Below are 25,863 nucleotides of genomic sequence, written 5' to 3'. Positions count from 1 at the left end.
GAAAAATCTTTTCATCGCATAATCAGTAATTGATCTTAATCAGATAATTGAGTTGAAGAAAAACATTAACAATGGCAGATTTATGTTAAACGTTCACACTGGGCAGTAACTAAAACTAATACCTACAAACGGATTCTTCTTCTCTTTATATATATCTATACATACACATATACACTGCACAGAATCCTCTGCTCTAAAATTTTCCTTTCACAACAAAAATATTTTTAAATGGAAATCTACTTGCATCAAGAAGTTATCACTTACACAAACATAATACTGACGCATGCCTCCAATAGTCCAATGCTAAGGCTGATCCAGAACTTTACATAAAACTTAACCTCAGTATTCAATATTCCCACAACACTTTTTGAATATCGTTATTAAGCAAACTAACTTTGGAATAACATCTGGAGAACTGCTGACATCTTATCATTGTATAAACACCAGTTCAATACTTGGGCTAAGCACTGTCCCTCTGTCACTACACACAACGTCTGCAGTGGGGAAGATACCGGCCGGACTTCAGGCCTCCCTGAGAACAGGTCTACACATACGAGCACCGCGTCATACACTTCTACCTCGGGTTGTTGTATGTTATGCAGTCACTGGGACGGGTAATCTAGCCGGGCTGCTCTTTTCACAGGTACCTTTGCTGTTTTACCTATGTCATGCAAACCTAGTGATGGCATTATTGTATCCAGGGACAAGCCAATTTACTGATATCTGCCTGCACATACTCTTGTTGTCAGGTCTGTCAGCTCTTACGCTCTCAATTGGCTTACCCGATGATCCAATAAAGTTCCTACTACCAATGGGCCCATAATTGTGGGCGATGCCAAAAGCATACCTAGAGTCATTGTAAATGTCGGCCGGCTTACCTTTCGCCAGGTTACAAGCCTCAGCGAGCACCTCCAGCTCTGCTCCTTGAGATGAATGAGAAGGTGAGAATGGTTTCTGGATAACTTACCTGGTGCCTCGTATCCTGTCTTGTACATACTGTATATGATGAAGTATCTCTACATTACAAATTTACATTAAAAACCCATGTCACATATAGATAGAACATTTCAAAGGGGTGGCGTCTTCATTCTCAAAAATAAAAACAAATGTTATACACTTCTCCACACTCATCTGATAATCCAGAACACTTTGAGAATCTCACTTTTATCAGGTTCTGCAAATACTTGATTAATACAAAAACAAATATAAATTACTAAAATCTTTACATAAAATTAACAATGTTCAGATAATTTTCACCTCCTTCTCTACTAAATCTGTAAAGACTCATTTGTGAGTGACCCCGGCCTCTTGTGTAAATTTGCTGGAGGGGGATGGCCTCTTACACAATACCTCATATTGGGTGGAGACTACAGCACAGCATACCCAGTGCCATATTTACTGTTCTGGAAGGATCTACACAGAAAAACCTCAACATTTAGGTTACTCTCATACACATTTTGTAGATCTCCTGGAACCAAATTCATTAATTCAAAACAAACCAAAATTGTACCTGATCAGTCCCTTCACCATTCCCCCCTTTTTTGGACTCTGCGAAAGCAATGTAGCAGGGTTCAAAACTACATCTCAACATAATAAAGTCAGGCACTCTATCTGGGGGGCACTAGTTTAGTCCCCTGTAATACACAACAGCCTGGAACAGAAATGACTTTCGCCTGACAAAAATACATTTCATCTTTAAAATGACTTGCAATCATTTACCTGTAAAACATCTCACATTTTCCAAAATAACATTTAGGCCGCACTACACGTGCCTCATGTGTGAAAACAAAAAACAAAACAATTGTAATTAGTTATTCAATAAAACAGCAAATAATATATCTGGTACTATTAATTACTGCAAACCAATAAACTATATATAAGAATAGGGAACAGTGGGGGTACATACATTTTTAAGACTCCGTGTCTCACAATATCTGTATTTTAATTAATTTGAATTTACATCAAAACATTCCAACATTAAATCTTATCACATCATAACACATAAATATGCAGCATAACTTTTATCGTTTTGAAGACAAATCCAGCGGTCTATAATATTTTTCTCGCTTGGTGTAGTTACGGACAACAGCGCATGTGCAAAGATAAGAAACATTCCTTTACACAGAAAAAAATAAACAGATTTTAACTCCATACACAAAACACTAAGAATTTTTTTTTAGACATTACTGCTGTTGAAAATAAGAGCATACAATATAGATCTAAAATCAATATTGTATTGTGCAATATTGTAATCCCTTGTCTCATCAGTCCATGCTCCATATATAAGCTTATACCAGTCTGCTTTTCAGACTTCACACTGCGCACGTTATATCACACACACGTTACATCACACAGCCCCCCCTCCCCGTCACAATCTATCACACACGTTACATCAAATTCTACAGGAGGGGATTACACACTCACTCCTCACAGCTTCTGTTCTCACAATCTTAACAATTTAAATGCCGGCAAAAATTCTCCCATACAATGAACCTTCCAAGAGTACAACAACTCAAGATAACATACGTATCTGCAATCATTCATCACACTATTGTATAGGAATTATCTACGTTCAAAACATCAAACACATAATCTGTAACAGTGTCCAATCTGTCGGCCACTGCACCCCTGGGACAGAATCTAGAATAGAAGAAAACACTGCAGCATGTGTTACTGTCAACTCTTTACTGAGGGAAATGACAACATTAACAAGGCTATCATTTCATACTGATTTGGTTGGGCCGGGCTTGACTTCATCAGGGGGTAGGGGGCAGCCTCTCGCACAGGAAACACATTGCTCAGCTGTGAAGGGGTTTTGCTGCCCACAATGAGGATACACCCAACATGAGGGACTTACGCCATTATAGGGCGGTGGCTGGTCCTGTGGTTTCTAATACATATAACATAATACAATGCCTTTCTTATTTCCAACTTCCCTTTGTTCTCTCAAGTACCTTTTGCCCATTTTTCGGCTTGTAGCCGCCCTCCCCTATGCATCCCGCACACTTCCATCAATTTCTTTGTTTTACTCACAACTTATCACACGACTTATCAGTGTTTATACACCCCGCGTGCACCTGTCCCACGACTTATCAGTGTTTATACACCCCGCGTGTGCCTGTCCCACAACTTATCACGCGACTTATCAATGTTTATACACACCCCGCGTGCACCTGTATAAGACAGGTTATAATACTACCCACGACTTATCACACATATTGTGCCCGCGTGCCCCTGTATAAGACAGGTTATATTTTCTATCTAGTCCCTAATTACCCAGAGGATGGTTAGTCGGGCGCAACTAATTTCTTACGTGTACGTGACCACACAGCGGGGATTTCGCTCCTGTCGCCTGAGCTAATCCAGCCAACCGACAAGGGTTATACAGATTCCCACAAGACCGTCCACTAACACAGATAAGTTGAAGATTTATAAAATCAACTGACTAACCGTGTTATTGTGGAGGTGATCATGCTCCGTCAGTGGGCAGTCCCGGGTCAGATCCCCTCGAGTGTAGCCCCACGTTGGGCACCAATTGTCAGGGTAACTCCCTGTTATTTCACACCGAATAGCCACCTCTGTAAATTGGAAACTGAGGGCATGCGTGGAAGAGATATAAAAGGCAGACAAGTTGGTAGAAATCCTCCCTCAGTGAAGCAGGAAGTACAATTGAGCTTTATTGAACAAAGAATTAACAAATCTCCTCCCTAGAGATGTGGGACGTGCTTAAGCCCTATTGGCTTTATTCAGCTGTAAGTTCATCTGTACACTCCTCTTGCATTCCAGGGGCGGTGTCTTCCATAGGCGTGTTCCTAATGCAAGCACCATCTTGTTATATTAAAGTTCTTTGTGAAATATACTGATATTTACTTTATATAAAGTAATAATGTTTTTGCAAGCAATATACAGGCTAATGATCCCTTACAACAGCAGACGTGGCAGATGACAGCAGACGTGGCAGATGACAGCAGACGTGGCAGATGACAGCAGACACCGACTAAAGGCTTCGGTACAGAAAAGAACGCCGCAACAGGATACAGGATACAGGGAGCAGGATACGGGAACACTAGGATCAGGATACAACTAAGGGACCGTTTGCAATACGAACATGTGTAGACAACAGAAATGCCCAGGCAAGGAGTTGAAGGGTGGTGCCCTTTTTATATTCCAAGGTGATCTGGGGATTGGTTAGGGAACTTTTAATATGTATGCGAGCTGGTCCTTTAAGGCCGGGGATGAGCGCGCACGCACCTTTGTAAACAGTCCAGGTCAGGATGGCTGTGCGAGCTGGGGTCTCCGAAGAGGGAGGCCAGAAGTCTGCAGTTGCGGGCCTCCAACGGAGGGGAGCGGGGCGGTCCACGGCTGCAGCAGTTACAAAGGTGCCATGGCATATACAGTCACATATATTGGGCCGTACGTATAAAAACTATCCCAAAGAATAGAAGCCCATAGCAACCGTCCATGTTTAATATATCCAATACATTTTAGAAAATAAAGCTTAATTTTATTTTAAAACAAGCAGATTCTCTCTCTTTGACAGGTTTAATACATGAGTCCCTTAGTTTATAACAGATTGTTGACACCAGTATTATACGTAACCAAATATTATTATTTTTCATACTAACCCTCTCAAAGTGAAAGCCTCAGATCCTCTATAACATGTATGACCATTGTCCATATATAATGTTCCACTGCTCCATAATAGTGACAGCCTTTGCACTCCCATATTGACAGCCAACAAGTTCCCATATAGACAGCTCCAGTGTAACAGTGACAACCACAGTCCAAACAGACTTCTGACAATGAGAGGGGTATGCCTGATTTGCTGGCAGTCCATGAGGAATCTCCCAAAAATTCCAGGGGAGTAGACAGGGTATACTGGTAGACCACTGTGCAATTATGGGTCTGTATTAAGAAAATAGTTTGGGAGGCATAACTGCAAGCATTAAATCTCTTAAACAGGCAAAATACAAATAATCAGGATGAATGAGGGAATATTTTTAAAAGTCATGTGCTACTTTTTATATTTTTAAAATATGAACTATATGTAAGTGAAAATATGAGGCAGACAAATAGATGTTTTTACCACAGTGACATTAATTTTAGTCAAGGGAAACAATATTTTTTTTTACTGAACATCATTAACTGTTAACTGCCTGCCGCATTCATAAAATTTTATATTGCCCAGCTCAGGAGAACCCCAAATGTAAGTCTAAACAGGTGATAAATATATGCAGGGTCCACATTTAATCACATCCTTTGATGCCATATAGTATAATAGAATTTTATTTAAACAAGTCTGTCCATCAACATGTTATTTTTTTTTAAGTTCTGAAATACTGCAGAAATGTGAGTATGAAAAGATATTTAATAATAAAAACTCTAAGGCCCTGTTCACACTGAGTTTTTTGACGAGTTTTTTGGCGCGGAAACCGCTCCGCAAAACTCGTCAAAAATCGCCCGAAAATGCCTCCCGTTAATTTCAATGGGAGGCGACGAGTTTTTTTTACCGCGAGCAAAAAAACGCGTCGCGGTAAAAAGAAGCGACATGACCTATCTTGAGGAGGTTTCTGCCTCCAAAACCCCATTTCAATCAGTCAGAAACGGGAAAAAAACGTCTCGACGAGTGTTTTGACGAGTCTTTGTCAAACCACTGTGCAAAAAACGTCTGGAGCAGTTTTTGCAGGAGGAATTTTCCTCCTGCAAAAAACTCTGTGTGAATTAATTTTTTATATCTTAATAGTAAGATTTTAATGACAACATATACTGCAAGAGATTGTCATTCACAAAACGAACAGGCGGATGGACCGGAAAAATTGACATGACTTTCTTTGCCCATGATTACTAGGCATGAGGCACAATATGGTAATGAACCTCTTGAGATTATGGCAGTGCCCAGGGCTAGAGATGAGCGAACTTATGAAAAGTTCGGTTCGGCTGGTTCGCCGAATTTCATGGAAAAGTTCGATTCGGACCGAACTAGTTCTGACCGAACCTGTAATTGGAGCTCCCGTAATGACGGGTGGCTACATGTGTGCACCCGGCATTACGGCAGCGTTGCTAGGCGACGTCAGTAAATAGTCACTGTCCAGGGTGCTGAAAGAGTTAACTGATCGGCAGTAACTCTTTCAGCACCCTGGACAGTGAATTCCGATCACAATATAGAGCAACATGTAAAAAAAAAAAAAACGTTCGTACTTACCGAGAACTTCCTGCTTCTTCCTCCAGTCCGGCCTCACGGCCTTTGCCTTGGTGACGCGTCCCTCTCGACATCCAGTCCGACCTCCCGGGATGACGATTCAGTCCAAGTGACTGCTGCAGCCAATCACAGGCCAATCACAGGCTGCAGCCAATCACAGGCCAATCCCAGGCTGCAGCGGTCACATGGACTGCCGCGTCATCCAGGGAGGTCGGGCTGGATGGCAAGAGAGGGACGCGTCACCGTTGCCTTAGTGACGCGTCCCTCTCTTGACATCCAGCCCGACCTCCCTGGATGACGCGGCAGTCCATGTGACCGCTGCAGCCTGGGATTGGCCTGTGATTGGCTGCAGCCTGTGATTGGCCTGTGATTGGCTGCAGCGGTCACTTAGACTGAATCGTCATCCCGGGAGGTCGGACTGGATGTCCAGCTTTTCCAGGAACAGATGATTAGAATATTTAAAGGGGAAACGCTATTTAATAATTTTACACCAGTCCTAAACATGCAGTGACCCCAATGTTTGGAGAAAGGGTTAAACAAATCCCTATTACTACAAAGCCACACAAAGGCGAGCCTGCCGAGTGGAAGTGGCTCTTATTTACTATATGGAGAAGTGTCCAGTAATAACAGCATGTGCTAAGGTTACTGCTGGAAAGGCAGCGGGCAGCTGGCACCCAGGGGAGACAGACCTGCCGGGGGAGGGGGGAATAAGATTAATGACAGCGGCATCGTGTTTAGCCGGGTGTGTGCAAGAAAAATATTTACATTCCTTAATGCCAAAGCTACTCATTTATGTAGCAGAGCCGTGTAGCTCTAGGGTGGGTGTAATTTGTCTGTGACTGGTTGGTATCGTCACCGTGATGGTGCCAACACAGTGATAGTGTATGTACAAGTATTTGTCTGTGATGGGAAAGTGCAGGTCATTGGCATCAAAAGAAGCTGGACTGGGGATGCCAGGGCCAGATGGTTAGCTGTGCCATGCAATGCCTAGTGCATATCGTCTCAAGACAATGCCATCCTCCATGACACTTTTTCTCCCCATTGACATCTATAGAAATCATTAACCTCCAGAATGGAATAGGGCCCCTCTATTGGCCTCATGCACACGACCGTATGTTTTCCCACCCGTAAATACTGGCGTAAATACGGGTCCGCAGTCACACATATTCGACCCGTTTTGCACCAGTATTTACGGACCCTTGCCCGTAAATATGGGTCCGTTGTCACCCGTATTCCACCCGTATTTACGGGCACGTTTTTGGCTGCAAAATAGCACTGCACTAATCGGCAGCCCCTTCTCTCTATCAGTGCAGGATAGAGAGAAGGGACAGCCCTTTCTGTAATAAAAGTTAAAGAAATTCATACTTACCCGGCCGTTGCCTTGGTGACGCGTCCCTCTCTTCACATCCAGCCCGACCTCCCAGGATGACGCGGCAGTCCATGTGACCGCTGCAGCCTGTGATTGACCTGTGATTGGCTGCAGCAGTCACATGGGCAGAAACGTCATCCAGGGATGTCGGGCCGGATGTCGAGAGGGACGCGTCACCAAGGCAACCGCCGGGAGACCGGACTGGAGGAAGAAGGAAGTTCTCGGTAAGTATGAACGTCTTTTATTTTATTTTTTTACAGGTTGCTCTATATTCTGATCGGAATTCACTGTCCAGGGTGCTGAAAGAGTTACTGCCGATCAGTTAACTCTTTCAGCACCCTGGACAGTGACTATTTACTGACGTCGCCTAGCAACGCTGCCGTAATGACGGGTGCACACACGTAGTCCCGCGTCATTACGGGAGCTCCATAGACTTCTATGGGCTGTCCGTGCCGTTATTACGGCCTGAAATAGGACATGTTCTATCTTTTTAAACGGCACGGGCACCTTCCCTGTAAGAAAACGGGAAGGTACCCGTGGCCAATAGAAGTCTATGAGCCCGTAATAACGGGAGTTTTTACGGTCGAGTGCATGAGGCCTTACACCCTCCACCCCAGGACAGGGGGGCCCAGAGCTTGTTAGACCTTTCCATCCCTTGTAGAATAGGGTGACATTACCCTCTGGGCATTTGCAGATCTATACAGGGGATATATCTTAGCGAGGAGGGATAAGCTGGGCCCCTTCTTCTCAAGGGCCCCATAGCAGCAGAATGGGCTGTCTGCATGTTACATTTGCCCTCGTGCACCCACAGGCGCAGTTCCCATTGGCTTATATGGAATATGACTGTCCCTTCTACATTTATGTATAGTGGTTAAAATTCAGCCATTGTTATATCTGTCTCTGGGAAAGCTGTGTGACAGACAATATGGCCGCCATTACTGCATCCCAGCTTTCTAAGGCCCTTACCCAGAAGAGTTTCCAAAGTATTGAATGTTATATCTTCCATTACTGTACTGCATAACAAGGCAGATCTGACTTACAACCCAGCTTTCATCAAGAGAGGGACGCGTCACCGTTGCCTTGGTGACGCGTCCCTCTCGACATCCAGTCCGACCTCCCTGGATGACGATTCAGTCCAAGTGACCACTGCAGCCTGTGATTGGCCTGTGATTGGCTGCAGCGGTCGCTTGGACTGAATCGTCATCCCGGGAGGTCGGACTGGATGCCGAGAGGGACGCGTCACCAAGGCAACGGTGACGCGTCCCTCTCTTGACATCCAGCCCGACCTCCCTGGATGACGCGGCAGTCCATGTGACCGCTGCAGCCTGGGATTGGTCTGTGATTGGCTGCAGCCTGTGATTGGCCTGTGATTGGCTGCAGCGGTCACTTGGACTGAATCGTCATCCCGGGAGGTCGGACTGGAGGAAGAAGCAGGGAGTTATCGGTAAGTAGGAACTTCTATTTTTTTTACACGTTGATGTATATTGTGATCGGAAGTCACTGTCCAGGGTGCTGAAACAGTTACTGCCAATCGTTTAAAGAGGCTCTGTCACCAGATTTTGCAACCCCTATCTGCTATTGCAGCAGATAGGCGCTGCAATGTAGATTACAGTAACGGTTTTATTTTTAAAAAAACGAGCATTTTTGGCCAAGTTATGACCATTTTTGTATTTATGCAAATGAGGCTTGCAAAAGTACAACTGGGCGTGTTGAAAAGTAAAAGTACAACTGGGCGTGTATTATGTGCGTACATCGGGGCGTGTTTACTACTTTTACTAGCTGGGCGTTCTGATGAGAAGTATCATTCACTTCTCTTCAGAACGCCCAGCTTCTGGCAGTGCAGACACAGCCGTGTTCTCGAGAGATCACGCTGTGACGTCACTTCCCCAGGTCCCGCATCGTGTCAGACGAGCGAGGACACATCGGCACCAGAGGCTACAGATGATTCTGCAGCAGCATCGGCGTTTGCAGGTAAATCGATGTAGCTACTTACCTGCAAACGCTGATGCTGCTGCAGAATCAACTGTAGCCTCTGGTGCCGACACGATGCAGGACCTGTGAGTGACGTCACAGATCTGCACTGCCAGAAGCTGGGCGTTCTGAAGAGAAGTGGATGATACTTCTCATCAGAACGCCCAGCTAGTAAAAGTAGTAAACACGCCCCGATGTAGCACACATAATACACGCCCAGTTGTACTTTTACTTTTCAACACGCCCAGTTGTACGTTTGCAAGCCTCATTTGCATAAATACAAAAATGGCCATAACTTGGCCAAAAATGCTCGTTTTTTAAAAATAAAAACGTTACTGTAATCTACATTGCAGCGCCGATCTGCTACAATAGCAGATAGGGGTTGCAAAATCTGGTGACAGAGCCTCTTTAACTCTTTCAGCACCCTGGACAGTGACTATCTCCTGACGTCACGTACCAGAAAATCAGTGACTCATAAGGTGGCAGTCAGTCAGGGAATGCTGACTATGCAGGCGCCAAAATTTAGCCGGGTTCGGTCAAAACGTGTTCGGCCGAACCCGGTGAAGTTCGGATTCGCTGCGAACCGAACTTTTCCCGATGTTCGGACCGAAACCGGGTTCGGTTGTCCCGGTTCGCTTATCTCTACCCAGGGCCATTGGCATAAAGTGGTCCATAGCCCTTTAGTCAGCTATAACACCTTTTAATATTTAAGTGTAGGCCCTTCAAAAGAATGCACAAATGCAAGTGATAAGTGCTCCTCAAATGCAATTTATTACCTCAAACCAAGTGTATCACGACAACAGTGGTTATAAGGGGCCTGTTACCTGTAATGCCCAGATCGCACTTAGTCCACCTCTGCACAATACCAATGTTTTGTGCCTTCTACAGTGGGACCACTAGACCAACGGGCATATGTTTATACACCATCAGTAAGCAAACAAAATAGTTGTCCAGGTTATCTATCATAAAGAGATGATGTATATTTCTGTTGTTAGGGCAATAACAAAATCATTATTTATTTTATATCCTCTCCTTATTCTTTTAACCCCTTAATGACCAGACTTAAAATGGCCTTAATGAACAGCTACATTTTTTGTTTTTTCCTGTATGCATTTCAGCATCCATAACTGTTTTGTTTTTTTATTGACGTGGCTTTATGAAACTTTGTTTTATGCGGGTGAAATTATATTTTCTTTCGGCGCAGATTGAGTGTATATATATTAATGTTTCATTTATAGAATTCGTTTTTTTTTACATGAAAACGTAATTTAAAAAAAAATGTTTATTTATTTTTTACAATGTTCACATTTTACACTTAATAACCTGGTAAATGAATTTCTCAAGTTATTAAGGTTGTGTGGATATCTTATATTGTAGGATTTTGTTTTTATGTATGGTATTCATAATAAAGTGTATTTTATACTAAATTATCACTTTTCTATTTACCTATTTTTGCAAACTTTCTTCAAGTAATTAATGTTAATTATTTTAAAAAAAAATTAATCCCATAACGGGATTACTATTTTACAACCTTTTTTTTTATACTTATCATGTATTAGCATACTCCTGTATTCTTATACATTATCTTCTGTGTCACTATGACAGATGCGTTGTTAGAGCAACATCGTGCCCTAACAGCAGGCTTACTAAATAGACAGCCCTGGATTCCTTTCTAGATTCCCAGGGCTAACTGTACAGGGAAACTTAATGACGTGATCGAAGGTGGAGTACCCATTGATTATGCCACGGTCACAGACCGCGTCAATCAAAGGGTTAAACAGCCAGGATCAGAGGTACTTATAATCCTGGACGTACTCAGGAGACATCTCTAATATCAAAAGCTGTTAATAACAGCTCCTGCTTAGAGAATATGCGCTCACTGTATACTCATTAGCCTCTTCTACAGCGATGCCACTATTCTTCGACTAGTTGGTGTATTTTTCAAGGAGTACTCTAATTTTTCAGGACTGCACACTTACCTGCCGTCTACCTTGCCTCCAACAATTTTCTTTCAACACAAACCAATGCTTTTAAAGGGACAGTAACTTGTATTTACTAAGTCATAGAGGATATATACATAGTGTCTGTGGCCCAATTTTTTCTTGGCTATATTTCTATAGTCCTCTCTTGAGAAGCTGATGGGAAGGAGGATGCAGCTTAATGTAGAAATCAATAAGCCTCCTGTAGTCTTCAAAAGCTTTTGCGAGTGGTTTAACATGGCCAAAGTGGATAAAAAATATGTATGGGAAACGCTCAAAAAAAGGTATCAAATGGACAAATTTCTTGGAAAGAGGTCTCCCACAACTAAGCGAGATCCTAACAAAATGGCTACAGCAACAACCTCAGTGCCAGAAGCAACTGAATCCACAGAGGCAGAAAGTTCACAAGAAAAACTGTGTGGTACCACTGCCTCCATTCAATAGTCACAACAACCATGCAAAGGTTAATAGAGAATACTCTCAAACCTGTTATTAAATCGTTAGCAGATATAAAATATGAGATGAGGCAAAATGGTGGCAGGGTTGAACGCCTGGTGTAAACTCAGGCCACACTTCTTTAATTTGGCAAATCTGCAACCACTGCTTCTGAAATCTGCCCATCCCATCTAAACAGTCTGTTGACGAATATAAAGAATCAAGACAACAGAGGTAGAAGAAAATCCCTCCGTTTGAGAGATGTACTAGAGTGTCCCACTATCAGTAGTTATGTACACAACATATTCCATCTTGAAACCACAACTGAGCCCAAACCACACGACATCCTCAGTGGTGGAATAGGTACATTGGACTCTTAGACGAAATCCCAAGGAGGAAGAGCCGCCATGGGACATTATATCCAAACTTCTATACTCCGCTCCTCAACATGAGGTGCTTCAGAAAGCCAGAGAGCTCACAGAGTTGATATATCAAGGCTCTAGGGTCTCCATCTTTCAAGACATCTCTCTTGTGACCCTTAATAAATGCAGACAACTTAAGCCAGTGACTAATGTGTTAAAAGCCAAAACCATTCCGTACCGTTGGCTGCTTTCATTTGGCCTATCTTTCTCCGTCAACAGTGTCCTAAAGACCATCAGAAGACCAGATGACTTCTTGTCTCTTTATGATGACCTCGGATTGTATCTGGCTAAGCTCTTGTCTTGTTTATAGATCACTGATGTTGCGGTCCTCCCAAGGCTACACTCTGGATTACAGTTAAGGTGCGTTCCAGTCGCAAGAGACTTTTTACTCCAGTGAAATTACAGATAGCTGGGACCGTGAGTGGTTGCAACAAGATATGTCACTTGAGTGGTTTCATTGACAACCAGGGTAGATTTATCATCCTAACTGCCTGACTGTTACTCACTTTTCCGTTTTGTTAGTCTCCAATCATTGAGTGTCACCTATAGGGGTGAATTCATTTAATAATGTACACTCATACCTTAATAATGCAGGTATTATTCCAGTTTGCTTCTCATCAGGGAAGATACAATTGGCTTTGGTTTATTATCCCTAAAGATAAAAATGTGGTCAAGCCCCAATTGGGGTTTTAAGCACCAGCCCGCTTCCATATCCTAGCGCTACTCCCTTTTTTTCCGAATTCGCCCCAGGATGTGTATAATGGTGGTCAGGAATTCTTTGGTGCTTGACTTACGTTGTTTCTGATTTGTTAACCTAATAAGTGTACTGATTTTTGTTGAATATGTCTTATGTACATGTAACTGCTTGGAATGTAAAGAGGATTAACTCAGCCACAAAGCGGTCTAAAATATTTTAAACCCTCAGATCCCATCATACTGAGAAAGCGATTTTACAAGAAACCCATTTTTCTACAAGCAAAATCCCTAAACTACCCACCTAATTCAAGCCATTATTCATCCAAAAAGTGGAGAGTTACTATAGCATTTAAAAAAAATCTACTGCTCTCACTCTTCTTTCCCAATTAGGAGATACAGAAAGCAGATTTCTATTCCTAAAGAGGAACGGTCACCAGTTTATTAATGCCCTATCTTCTAACTAATCTAATAGGCGCTATGATGCTGATAACTACAGTGTAATTTTTTTCCAAAAACGTTTATTATTTGCAAAGTTATGTGCATTAATCTAAATATGCTAATTTGGCTATGCTTGCCAAATGGGAGGTTACTCTTTCTTTTCACTCTGGGCGGTGTAGTGTTTTATGTGTGACGCTGTCCAATCAGTGTCATACAGTTCTCCTCTTCCCTGCCCAGCAATACAGCGTGATCATATAGTACACTGCTTCCATTCCCGACTGTGTTTTCAACTGGTGATGCAGTGTCCAGGTACCGTCTCCCAGCTGCTGTATGTAAGTTTTCGGGTGGCTGAGGAGTTCTCTCTATGTGATCCCCATGTATTTGCTGGGTACCGTGAGTTCCAAGTGTGTAATAATATGCATTTACTTTTATCTGATGCAAATCTCATGTATACCCTAAATGTGATGTTGTGCAAGAGTTAACCCCTTCCCGACAATTGTTGTAAGTATACGACATGGAAAGCCAGTGCTTCCCGCAAAATATCGTATACTTACGCCAAATGCTTGGCACCGGCTCAGAAGCTGAGTCGGTGCCATCATCCCCGGATGTCAGCTGTATCTGACAGCTGACATCCTGCTGTAATGGCGGGGACCAAAGTTAGCTTCGATCCCCACTATTAACCCCTTAAATGAAGCCGTCAAAAGCGATCGCTACATTTAAGGTGTTTGCAGCTCATCGACACCCCAGCAATGAAATAGCCGGGGTGTCGGTGGCTGCAATGGCAACCGGAGGCCTAATACTGGCCTCCCGGTGTGCCTAGCATGGAAAACTTCTAGCCCCCGCCCAGAGGCAGGGCCTGAAATGCTTCCGTAGCCGCCAGCAAAATGGCGCCGGCTCAGGAGATGAGCCGGCGTCATCAGCGGTGGATGTCAGCTGTATGTTACAGCTGACATCCAGTGGCGGATTATCATTAGGGCGGTTCAGGCGGCCGCCTGGGGCCCAAGGCTCCCGGGGGGCCCATGCCAAACCACACATGATCGCACGGCCCCCCTCATGCCCGGTGTGGTGTCGCTAGCACCGGAGGGGGCCCCGGTGCTAGCGGCAGCCACATTCACACATCAATGAAAAGTTACTATAGTAACTGGGGCCTATGTAATAAACTACACGGGCCCCTGTTACTATAGTAACTGACAGTACTTAACCCTCCTCTTCCTGGAGCGTATAGGAGGTACTGACGTCACAGTGCGCAGCGCAGCACATAACGTCACGATGCTATGCGCTGCGCACAGCATCCCAACACTTGATGGAGTGAGGACCAGCGGCCGAAGAGGAGGTAAGTTTAATTTTATTGTCTTGCTGATGGGTTGGGGTCAGACACCCGGGACCCCCGCCAATCAGCTGTTTTGAAGGGGTTGCAGCCGCTCGTACGAGCGCTACTTCCCCTTCATTCCAGTCACTTTCTCACACTGAATCACCGACACGGACGTGTCAGCGATTCATAGTGTGAGGGAAATGAATGGGAAGCAGCACTCGTACGAGCGGCTGCAACCCCTTCAAAACAGCTGATTTGTAGGGGGTCCCGGGTGTCTGACCCCAACCCATCAGCTATTGATGGCCTATACTGAAGATAGGCCATCAATGTTTAGGGACTGGACAACCTTTAAAGCCTACCATGTGTTAGGCTTAGATACAGGACCCCAGCTTATACTGCATAAGAATACTGTCTGCTGGACCCTGTATCTAAGCCTACATTAGGCTTAGATACAGGGTCCAACAAACAGTATCACACATGAACATGGACCCTGTATCTAGGGCCCTGTATCTAAGGCCCTGTTCACATCACCGCTGCCCTTCCGTTGAGGGGTTCCGTCTGGTTAACCCCTCAACGGAAAGGTAAATGGAAACCTTAGCTTCCGTTTGCATCACCATTGATCTCAATGGTGGTCATGATCTCAATGGTGTTTGGAAACTTTGCTAAAGATTTCCGTTTGGGGGGATATTCATTTGTATCTATTGAGAAACAAATAGAGGAGATACAAATAGCCCTTAAAAAATGACCTTACTAGTGAGGCACTAGATAAACTGAATGCTGATCTTGATAAAGACTTCCAGAAATGGGAGCAAGAAATATGTTCTACCAAAACAAAGACATTTCAGGGAGATAGTAGTGATTACCAACAAGGTCGAGTTTATAAATGGCGATATGGAAGATCACGCTCAGGACCCCGCTCTAGATCAGGGTCTATATCGTCTCAGACCTCTAGTGAAGACCATGCAGGTATTAGATGGAATGGGGACAGTATAATCAATAGACAGGACCCCATTTTCCCACGAAGGAACAGGGAGAGACAAGCAGCGAAACGCAAGACCCCATCCCCCTATCAAGGAGGGAAAAAGTCTAAGAATTTGGAGGTAATCAATCTATCAACGCATAACCTCTCTGACACACAATGTTATGTCCTCAATAAGGGTCTCACATTCTCCCTGAGTAATTTGTTTGATTTTTTCACAGCGTTAAAAGATCTCCACTTATTCTCACGCAAGTTAATTTTGAAAAAACTTTATAATCGTGGAGAAATGGATGTTGGCCTTAATAGTACGATGAAAAAGAAGCTTTGTTAGCCTTGGAAGAATTATTACAAGAACAAATTCCTATTGAACAAGGTGGGTTTCCATTTTCGATTGTTCCTAAATCAACATGGTTCCCCTCTGTCCCTTTGCCCACCAGTTGAGATCTTTACCAAGTTGGTAATGTAGGATTTTCAACAAATCTCTACTAACAAACAATATGACAATCTGACAGCAGCACAGCGGGTCGCTCTGAAGGAATTACAATCATATGATAATGTGGTGTATAAGGCAGCGGACAAGGGGGGGTACATTGTGATTTGGCCAATTAAGCTATATGAAAAGGAAGCTTTTCGACAGTTGAGAGACAAGGAGACCTATCAGAAACTTACACACAATCCGATAGGCTCCTTCTCTGCCGAACTTAGTAAGATTCTGAATCTAGATCTGGATAGAGGGATTATCCCGAAAAAGGTGTTTGATGGTCTCTTTGTACAACACCCCAGAATCCCCACCTTTTATCTTCTTCCAAAGGTTCACAAAAGTTTGGTAGAACCACCCGGCTGACCAATAGTGTCAGGGATTGGGGGTCTATGCGACCCTGTATGTAGGTTCATTGACTACTATTTGAAGCCATTGGTCAAATGTTTGCCATCATATGTGAACGATACCACCGACGTACTTACGAGAATCGACGGGATATCCCTGGAGCCAGATATGCTTTTAGTTACGGCTGACGTGGAATCATTATACACCAGTATTCGACATCAGGATGGTGTCAACGCGGTCCACTTTTTCCTGGGAATGAGCAACTGGGACAGCCAGGTTTGTGATCTGGTGGTCGAATTATTGGAATATATCCTTACTCACAATCTATTCGTCTTCAAGGATGTTTTCTATGTACAAAAGCAAGGCACTGCCATGGGCGCGGCGTGCGCTCCGTTATATGCAAACCTGTTTTTCGGTTTTTGGGAGAAGCAGGCTCACATCCTTGGCCACTTCTTCTTAGCACAATAGGATCAATGAACAGCCATAAGGGAGGGTGGGTGTTAAAGGTCCCAAAGGTAGTGGAGGCACCAGGTACGTACCCCATGTACCCTATATACAGTTAGGTCAAGAATTATTTGGATAATGACACAATCTTCATGATTTGGGCCCTGAATGCCACCACATTGGATTTGAAATGAAACAACTGAGATGCAATTGAAGTGTAGACTTTCAGGTTTAATACAAGGGGTTGAACAAAAATATCCTGAGAAACGTTTAGGAATTGCAACCATTTTTCTACACACACTCCTCATTTTAGGGGCTCAAAATTAATTGGACAAATGAACAATACTATAAATAAAATGTTTTTTTTTGTAGTACTTTGTAGAGAATCCTTTGCAGACAATGACTGCCTCAAGTCTGGAACCCATGGACATCACCAAACGCTGGGTTTCCTCCTGTCTAATGGTTTGCCAGGCCTTTACCGCAGCTATCTTCAGTTATTGCTTGTTTGTGGGTCTTTCTGTCTTAAGTTTTGTCTTAAGCAAGTGAAATGCATGCTCGATCGGGTTGAGATGTGGTGATTTACTTGGCCATTGCAGAATATTCCACTTCTTTGCCTTAAAAAAACTCCTGGGTTGCTTTCGCAGCATGTTTCGGGTCATTGTCCATCTGTATTGTGAAGCGACGTCCAATCAAACTCGCTCATTTCGTTGAATCTGAGCAGAAAGTATATCCCTGAACTCTTCAGAATTCCACCGGCTCCTTCTTTCTTCAGTCACATCATCAATAAACACTAGGGACCCAGTGCCTTTGGCAGCCATGCATGCTCATGCCATCACACTGCCTCCACCGTGTTTTAAAGAGGATGAAGTGTGCTCATGAGCCGTCACAAGGCTTCTCTATAATTTCTTCCTCACATCATTCTGGTACAGGTTGATCTTAGTTTTATCTGTCCAAAGAACGCTGTTCCAGAACTGGGCTGGCTTCTTTACATGTTGTTTGGGAAAGTCTAATCTGGCCTTTCTGTTTTTGAGGCTGATTAATGGTTTGCACCGTGTGGTTTGCTCTCATTAAGTCTTCTCTTTATGGTAGACTTAGATACTGATCCACCTACTTCCAGGAGAGTGTTCTTCACTTGGGTAGATGTTGTGAAGGGGTTTTTTCTTCACCATGAAAGGATTCTGCGATCATCCTCCCCTATTGTCTTCTGTGGTCGTCCAGGCCTTTTGGAGTTCACGAGATCACCAGTGCGCTCTTTTTTTTTAAGAATGTACCAAACTATTGATTTGGCCACTCCTACCATTTTTGCTATCTCTCTGATGGATTTCTTCATTTTTTTCAGCCTAATGATGGACTGTTTCACTTGCATTGAGATCTCCTTTGACCTCATGGTGTGGGTTCACAGCAACAGCTTCCAAATGCAAATGCCACACCTGGAATCAACTCCAGATCTTTTACCTGCTTAATTGATGATGGATTAACGAGGGAATAGCCCATGCAGCCCATTAAATAGCTTTTGAGATAATTGTCCAATTACCTTTGGTCCCTTGAAAAACAGGCTGAGAAATTAACAACTAGTCTAAAATTGACGCCCTATACACCTTCACTTCCTATTGTCTAATATCTCTGTAAGGAAAATATATATATAATAATTACTCTAAGAATTCGTTCACATCACTATGGCAAGTAATAAAATACTACATAAAAATGGGATCTCCAGAGAAGTGTTCAATAGCATGAATATTAGCCCCTCGACACAGAGTTTTAGCTTTAAATACCTTCAGTGCATTAGACAGATTTTTGTAGATATTTTATGGGTATTAAAACTATTCAACAAAAATTTAGCTATTAAACTTACTTATTATTTATTACATAACTGAAAATACTACTTAAATTTTTGTGGTTGTCAGTTAGTTAGAACAGTCTAGAACCTACATTAATATTATTTTATGATCCTTATCATTTAGCAGCTATGGATTTATACAATGATAATACCATAAACAATAACTAATTGCTAACAAGTACAGTACAGTACAGTACCATCTTTTGCTTTAAATAGCCATATTGGTACAACTGGGCGACGGTCCCTATGCTCAATAAGTGCACGACAAACAGACAAGGGTACACAGAAGCTGAGGGGAATGGGGCAGTTGCCGACGGCAACACCGTGAGCAAAAAGAGTGGTGAACGAGCCGAGTCAAACAATGAGTGTACGAGGTACCAAACGCAGAGCAGGAGAGTAGTGAACAAGCCGAGTCAAGCCAGGAGTGTACGAAGTACCAAACACAGAGCAAGAGAGTAGTCAGTAAGCCAGGGTCAATATGAAGCAGGGTTAAATAGTACAAGAAGCTGCAGCAGGGCCAGGAAACCACACGAGAAGAATCACAAGCAAGGAGGAACATCAAAGGCAGGTATAAATAGACAGAGGGCGGGAGCTAACCCCGTTTGGCCAGGCTGTGATAGGCTCTCCCACTCCTAAGCCTGCCATCCTGATTGGTGGAATATGGAGTCAGTCTCACAGACATAGAAGCAGTGTCTGGCAGATCCTTTACAATAGCATTCTAACACAGTTAGCAAACACAATGTACCATTAGAACACTGGAGTGATGGTTGCTGGAAGTGGGCCTCTATACACCTATGTAGATATTGCATTAAAAACCAGACGTTTGCAGCTAGAATAGTCATTTAGCACATTAACAATGTATAGAGTGTATTTATGATTAATTTAATGTTATCTTCATTGAAAAAAACTGTGCTTTTCTTGCAAAAATAAGGAAATTTCTAAGTGACCCTAAACTTTTGAACGGTAGTGTATGTCAGAGCTTGGTTCTGGATCTGTAATTATATAAGATATATTTATAATAACAAGATTGCAGGGCAGATGGAATTGTTCTCAATTCAATGTATATTTAATGGGAATCTGTCAGGTAGTTTTAATCCCTTGAACCGCCACCATGCGATGATACATGACAATGTTTCCAAACATTCCCTTGTATGTTTTTTTCAGATGCAGCAAAATCTTTAAAATCCACTTTTATAACGTCGCACACTATATGCAAATTACTCATTAGAGGGTCATGGGGCGGTGCCGCTATCCTAAAGAGTCACATAGTACTGCCTCCAAACCCACCTTTCTATGTTTGAGTGACATCTCCCTGGGGGCTGTGTGGCACTATACACAAGGGGGGCTGTGTGGCACTATACACAAAGGGGGGCTGTGTGGCACTATACACAAGGGGTTGCTGTGTGGCACTATACAAAAGGGGGGGCTGTGTGGCACTAAACATGAGGGGGAGCTGTATGGCACTATACACAAGGGGGGCTGTGCGGCACCATACACAAAGGGGGGCTGTGTGGCACTATACACAAGGAGGGGCTGTATGGCACTATACACAAGGGGGGCTGTGTGGCACTATACACAAAGGGGCGCTGTCTGGCTCTATACACAAGGGGGAGCTGTGTGGCACTATACACATGGTGGAACTGTATGGCACTATTTACAAAGGAGAGGGCTATGGCTCTGTCTACAGGTGGCTGAATGTGGCGCAATCTACAGGGGTCTGTGTTCGGCACTATCTACTAAGGGGGGGGCTGTGCTGCATTATCTACTAAGGGGGTCTGTGTGGCACTATATACAAGGGAGGGGGGCTGTGTGGCACCATATACAGTGGTAGCTGTATAGTGCTATATACAGTGGGGGCTTTATGGCAATATCTACAGGGGGCTGTATGGCACTACCTACAAGGGGGCGGTGGGGGCTTTATCTACAAATGGGGTGTGACACTGTCTATAGGTGGGGCTATATAGCACTGTCTACAGGGGGGCTGTATGGCACATTCTACAGGGTGCTGCTTGTGGCACCCGTGTGGGGCCCCGGTCAAGAGTTTGCTATGGGGCCCAGTCTTATCTAGTTACGCGCCTGAAGGCATGTATAGTATGGGGAGCACGGCATTCTTCTACTCTATGTGGAACAAGTTATATAGCACTCCATCTTGTTTTACCAAATATTGGATAGGTTATTCCAAACACAACTACTGTACTAGGTGTTTTATTCATATTCTAGTAATCCATTTAATGTAATAAACTGTTGCTTGTTTTATTAATAGAGTTGGCTGGTAAATAATAATGCAATGTCTAAGTCACTCAAGTAGGCGTCCATATTCATCAAGATCACATTGAGAAAAATAGCACCAAGAAATATTCATCCTGAATAACTTACACTCTGTTCAACTTATGTTCGGGGCTTATGTTTAGCATGCAAATTGTTGCATACATCTACCTTGGCTCCTATTGTTAAAAAATTTTTTAGTGACTGTTATACGTTCTTTGCTGCATCCACTTATATTAAAAAGTATAGTTGACTACGTTTTTCATTACAAATGAAAAAAGATATGCCAACATATAATGGTCAATTATATTCCAAAAGAGTTTATTTTTGGCATGAAGTCAATGTGTCGGCATACTTTTAGGCCAATGAAAGTCTATGAGTGCATTAGCGTATACGTGGAAAGTTCTGTATACGCTTAATGACTGACGTGAGTTAATGGTAAATTGTTTGTTTTTTTACGCTCTCTAGTCATATAAAGGTATGCATACAATGCAGATTCCTATTGTATTGTTCTTCAGATTCTCCAATTAATGATAATTTGGCCCTGATGCTTAGTAATATATGCCCGAGGGCCCCCTCTCCTTTAGCCATTCATGAAAAGCATAGTTAAATTAAAATATTATTTTTGCTGCCACTGAGCCGAGGTAGATTCATATACATTTATTATGGAGTTCAATAGGAGCTATATAAAACCATATGCAGTGAGTTTTCCCTAGTGAGAGCTGCAGACAAACAGAATTTTTTCATGTAACTCGATGGCTGTGTAAAAGCAAGCAGAGCTCTGACCCCTCTAAAAATGTTGTAGATGTTTAGATGAAATAAAATTAATGGGTATTCCAGTTACTACAAGTTATGACCTATCGACTGGGTAGATGATAACTTATAGATCCGTGCGGGTTCAATCGATGTGACCCCCACCGATCACCAAAACAGGGGTCCTGTGTCCCTTGTTACCCCCAGACCACAAGGCCGCTGCCACGGGGAATTTGAATAGAGTGGTGTTTGAGCATGCTCTCTGCTGCTCCATTCAAATGCTATGACACTGATGGACAACGCGCTAAACTACCGATCGATCAGTGGGAGTCCCAGCAGTTGACCCCCAATGATCTATAAGTTATCACCTATACAGTGGATAGGTCATAACTTGTAGTAACTCAAATACCAATTTGAATAATAGGTACATTTACCTGCCTTAAACTACCTCCATTAATCCTTCACCATCCCAAATCATCATGAATATTAAGTGTAAACTAGTTCTCAAACGGTCTGTATAATGGGGAATTGGGCATTTTTACATCTCCACCATGGATGAGATGGAACATGCTTGGAAAGCTCCCTTTAAAAACGCTGACCTAAGCTAAATTATGACTTAAATTAAAGTTGATTAACTTGTAAGCCGAATTATGATCAAAACAAAGTTGATCAACTTCGATTGGGTTGTAATTCAGCTTAGATCAGTGTGCAGGAAAAAGGCAGGAGCTGCTATAGATTGAGCCATTAGAGAGCCGACTGACAGATTTAACAGTGAACTTGTATGTAAAGGAGTATTTTTACTAAAAAAAACTATTTTAAAAACAATTTTTAGGCCAAATTACATGCAATAAACGAAAAATAAATCTGTTCCAAGGGTGTCCATAGCCTTTTAAAGTCTCAAATTTGTTTGCGGGAAATAAAACAAGATTACATTGTATGGTGTAAACCAAAAACTTGGACTTTATATGTCCCTTAATGACCGGGCCTGAAAAGACATTAATTTTTCTGTTTTTGCCTCTCTGCCTTTCAGCAGCCATAACTTTTTTATTTTTTCATTGACGTGGCTATATGAGGCCTTGTTTTATGCGAGAGAAATAGTATTTCCCCCTCACAAAGTTTAGGGGTAAAAAAAAATGATCACGTGAATATAGGAAAAAGCGATTCTCTGCATTGTTTTTCTTGTTTTTCTTGTCCTTTCTAGCTTCCCAGGGCTGACTGCAGAGGGATTCCCCAGTGTTTGATTGCATCACCGGAATCCCGGTGATGCGATCAAAGAGGAGAATTCCCTTTGATCATGCCGTGGTCACAGACCGCGGCAAACAGAGGTTTAAATAGCTGGGGTCCGGATGTTTTCCGACCCCAGCTGTGTTTAGCAGGCTACTCTGAGATCAGGAGCTGTTAGTTACAGCTCCTGCTTAGAGTATGAGTGCTCACACGAGCGCTCATCCGCCTGATCTACAGCGACGCTAAAAGACGTCGTTGTAGACTGGGACCTGCACCGCCTGCCATCAAAAGACGGTGGGAGGTCGGGAAGGAGTTAAAATAAAGTTTTTGTACTTATTAGTGTTCTAACAAGTGTACAATGAATACAGCAAACAAAGTGGAATTCTAGATATGTTATTCATAAAGTTCATACATTGTAAAAATGTGCTAAACTGTAAAACGAGACACCAGCACATCAATTAAACATTTGATGCAATACCGAAGAAAAGCTGAAATAGAAATGTTCAAGTTATTGTCTAGATATTTCCATCTCAATTCAGTTATCTTTCATTAGATGTGCAAATGACCCTTATTTATACAAGAAAGAGAAAGAAACATTGTGACAATGGTTTTGTGAGATCTACAGCAGTCTCTCGGTATGAAATATGCATCTGTTCGGTAATTTACAGTATTTCATGCTGAGATTTAAAGAGCCTTTATTCTCATATAATCTTTATATCTGAATTTGACAAGAGTAGAATCTTAAGTATCTCTCAAAGAAACTGAGAACGTCAGGAAGTCGTTTGTGTCACTTACTGCAATCTCTTCAGTGCTCAACCACCAGCGAGACCAATCACTTTATAAAGAGATGAGCACTGTTGCTCTGTGCTCCAGTCAAGGAAGGTCAATGGAAACATACATTACTGGGTAACATGAAACGCACAGTACTCAGGAACTCAGATTCCCCAGACATTACTTTGATCCATGTTGTAAAATGTCCTTTGATATATTGTAGAATAATAAATTCGATCTCATACACCGAAAAAGTTTATCTTTCTAGATGTTGTGTCATTGTTATTCTTTACTTCCAGTTTCTCTGTTACTATTCCCCAGGTAAAAAATGCTAAAATGTTAGTGCCATTTCAAGGATAATGCAATCTTTAACATTTATAAGATTTAGCCTTATCATAAAACATTTTCTGAAATATTGATATTTTATGATACTGTGGGAATTACATTGGTATATCAGTGAAATGTTCGATGAAGACTCTTTGCTTATCTCATAGAATGTTTGACAGTGTGCTTTGGCTGGGGCTGTCAAATATGGTTTCCTTATATGCGATGCCAGGACAACATTTATACAGGGTATATGTACCTTTAAACATAAGCCATGAGTAAGGACGCAGGAGGCGTCTGAAACGCGTAGGCTATCTACTCCATTGAACCTCCCTCTGTACTAGGATACTATCCTGCCGATTTTGTTTTTAAACGATCAAATAAAACTTGGAAAAAGTTTCCTTTTTACCCACATCAGCGCTGGATCCAATTTTCTGTTCTCTGCTTCTACTTCTGGTGGAAGATGGAGTCAGTCTCACAGACATAGAACCAGGTGCAGACTGATTATCTATGGGCGTTAACCCCGTAGCTGTGCCTGGCAGATCCTTTACAGTACCTCCCCTTTTATGAGGGGCCACCGAACCCTTTCCAAGTGGACCTGGTTTACTGGGGAAACGAAGGTGAAACCTCCTGACCAATATCCCAGCGTGAACATCCCGAGCGGGTACCCAAGTCCTCTCCTCAGGCCCGTATCCTCTCCAATGGACCAGGTACTGGAGGGAGCCTTGGACCATCCTGCTGTCCACAATCTTGGCCACCTCGAATTATGCCCCCTCGGGGCAGATCCTTTACAGCATTACAGCTTTTCTCTTGAAAATTTCCAACTTGAAGTCACCTCAAATTAACATGAGATATATATTTAAAAGTGTAGGATTATTTTAAAATATATTATTAGTGATAAGCGATTCTTGTCAGCATTCTACCAATGGGCATATTTTCTATTAGTGAGCTTGATTTGCCACATATATAAGACAATGTAGGCAGAGATCCAGGAGGTATGGAGAGAGCTTAGCCAGAGACTCACATCCTTGGCCACTTCTTCTTAGCACAATAGGATCAATGAACAACCATAAGGGAGGGTGGGTGTTAAAGGTCCCAAAGGTAGTGGAGGCACCAGGTACGTACCCCATGTACCCTATATACAGTTAGGTCAAGAATTATTTGGATAATGACACAATCTTCATGATTTGGGCCCTGAATGCCACCACATTGGATTTGAAATTAAATAACTGAGATGCAATTGAAGTGTAGACTTTCAGGTTTAATACAAGGGGTTGAACAAAAATATCCTGAGAAACGTTTAGGAATTGCAACCATTTTTCTACACAGACTCCTCATTTTGGGGGCTCAAAATTAATTGGACAAATGAACAATACTATAAATAAAATGTTTTTTTTGTAGTACTTTGTAGAGAATAGTTTGCAGGCAATGACTGCCTCAAGTCTGGAACCCATGGACATCACCAAACGCTGGATTTCCTCCTGTCTAATGGTTTGCCAGGCCTTTACCGCAGCTATCTTCAGTTGTTGCTTGTTTGTGGGTCTTTCTGTCTTAAGTTTTGTCTTAAGCAAGTGAAATGCATGCTCGATCGGGTTGAGATGTGGTGATTTACTTGG

Source organism: Rhinoderma darwinii, chromosome 3, assembly GCF_050947455.1.
Source record: "Rhinoderma darwinii isolate aRhiDar2 chromosome 3, aRhiDar2.hap1, whole genome shotgun sequence".
NCBI lineage: Eukaryota > Metazoa > Chordata > Amphibia > Anura > Rhinodermatidae > Rhinoderma > Rhinoderma darwinii.
This window is presented reverse-complemented; position numbering follows the sequence as displayed.